The sequence below is a fragment of the Zea mays genome, chromosome 4 (genome assembly GCF_902167145.1).
Source record: "Zea mays cultivar B73 chromosome 4, Zm-B73-REFERENCE-NAM-5.0, whole genome shotgun sequence".
NCBI classification, from domain to species: domain Eukaryota; kingdom Viridiplantae; phylum Streptophyta; class Magnoliopsida; order Poales; family Poaceae; genus Zea; species Zea mays.
In genome coordinates this window covers 31,036,020-31,038,693 of record NC_050099.1, presented here as the reverse complement: position 1 = coordinate 31,038,693, position 2,674 = coordinate 31,036,020, and positions in this window count along the sequence as shown.

Sequence of the window (2,674 nt, the reverse complement as noted above, 5' to 3'; positions counted from 1 at the left end):
CACATTAGTCAATTCAACATGATTTTTGCTCATTATGATTCCATCCATGACTTAGATTGTAGGTCAGTGACCCAGTCTTCATATCCGAGAAGTAACGGCGATCCGAATCGATTAATACCCAACTGGGGATCTCCAACCACACGACATATGTAGCACTTAACCCTTGCATATGTCAACTCGCCACCGGGTTTCTCAAGACCAGAATGGGTTCACGCCAACCGAGAGCACAGATACTCCACCGTCCAGCCTCTTGCCACGGAGGGTACACGCTACTCTCGCCATCTCTCAACTCCCATTGTGTGGTGGCCTTTCTGGTATTGGTCCGACCGAGGCAAAGTTTACCCATCATGAGGCATATGACCAGTTAAAAGGTCCTCGGTCAGCAGGCCTACATTCCATATAATCTAATCAACTTGGGTAGAACATCACCTGTTCCTAGCCCAAGTCTCGATTTAAGTACTTCCATCCTTAGGATTGTTTGTGTTCCTTAGGATGATTAAAGCATCATAGGGAACCTTGCATTAGATCTCCCAATGATCCTGGTGAAAATATTCTTGTAGGTAGAGCAATCCTTCCTCAGGATAAACCTGAGCTAGGCATTAGTGCAAAGGACAAACTCTATCTGCAAAATTTACCTCTAGGCAGGGCTAAGCAATTTTATAAATCATATTTGATACTTCGCCAGAAGTATCTATAAAAGGAATGGATTTAAAGGTAGACAATGTATCAAAGGGTTTCCAAGCAACTACTATAAACCTAATGCACATTTCACTAGACTTAAAGTGTGTAAAAATCATTTTAAAAACACAAGGAATGGGTTGCATGCACCGGGGCTTGCCTGGAGTAACACTAGGTTAGTGTTTGTTAGTTGACGTCCAATTGGCAATCAACTTTTGTCTTGGCACACGTTCAGATTATCCATTTTTAGGTTCATCATACACATCATCTTGTGGACATCGACTCCAACATTATAAATCACAAACATAGATTATACTAATCAATATCTGACTCCAACATTATCGATCACAAACATAGATTATACTAACTACTAGCGCAGGACATCGACTTCATCTTACGTGCACTGAACACAATTAACATCGACAGACTTATCCATAATTGCTTAAAATACTAAACTTAACCTACGCGTCACCGAAATACCACACTCTGCAAAATAGAACTAGTTTGAACATACTCGACAACTAAACTCATCGAAGCACACCTCGCATCACATGTATTTCTAACTTAAACTTCATACGCATACGAAGCATCTTATTTCACGATCATAAAACCAATAGTAAAAATAGCGAATCGGCTCACCACATCTCAATTCGATTTGATATTTGCCTAAACAACGATAGCCTTTGATTGAAGTCTTTGATCGAACACTTGGCGAGCGATGCGCTACAACCTTCTTCTCCAACCAATTTCTAGGACCTTTTTCTCCTCCAATCACATACAAACAAACAAATAATTAGTATCTAATCAATCGACGCTAGGCGAGAACAAGAACTGGGAGTCTCACCGGCAATAAGCGCAAACACGACCTGCACATAGGGACGGGAGGCAGGCCGATGAGGTTGAGGTGGTGGCAACGTCCGGGTTGACGATGAGCCGCGCGCAATTGAAAGACCGATCATCGGGATTGACAAGCACGTCGTGACACAACGCGGGTCGACGACGCACAACATACGGAGGAAGGCACTGGCCCGAGGGCGCGCAGTAGTGAGCTTGCAAGGACGAACAACTCACGATCAAGCGACAGCGAGCACGAGACCGAGGCGTGCTGCACGTCAGCGATTGACAAGAACTGAAGTCCGGCGACGAGGATCTGAGGAGCGAGCGCCACGGCCACAGGCGTGGGAAATCGACGGCGAGCAGGACGCGGATCAGGGAGCCTGCTTGGGAGTCGAGCAGGGGAGGACGGGGTTCGACGACTCGATGGCAAACGCGAACACGCCGAAGCCCGATGGACGAGGAGCGAGCACGTCGCAGTGACGATGAGCAGGCGCGACTGAGTCTGCGTAGAGCTTCTAAACCACACGCAATGCGATGGTGGTCCGGTGGCCGGAGGAGCGCGCGTCCAGAGATGAGGACGATGACCCAAGGACGAGCTCCACAGCAGAGGGAGGTCGAACGCAGGGGCGCGGTCCGAGCTAGGATGGGGTGCCATGGGAGATGGGACGAGCTGCGACAGGAAGAGCGCGTAGAGGGGCTCGACTGGGCGAAATCCAAGTAGGGAAGCAGGGGCAGCAATGGCCAGCGCCATGGCAGAGGGCAGGGGCTATCGATGTTGGGGATGAAGGCCGGGGCGAGCACCAGAGAAGATCAGCGGTGACTAGGAGCGGTGGACACGACCTACAGAGGAGCGTCCAGTTGTAGAGATGAGGGAGATAAGAGCAGGGTCAGCGCCGGTTGAACCCAGGGTGAGCTCGTCGATTTCCATGCCCAAAGGGTGAGATCCGAGCATGAGGGAGATGAGGGAGAGAGAGGAGGGGCGGCTGGGCGCCATAGGCGAGTAGAGGTGAGGGCGGCCGGGCGAGCAGGGACGGCCGAGCGCCATGAGGGAAGTAGGCGCGCGCCATGGGAGATAAAGGAGGAGCGTCGTGAGAGCTTCACGACTGTAGCACCCCGAAAATTCAAATCTTGAAATTTTCTCAAACTCGCTCTAAATTCA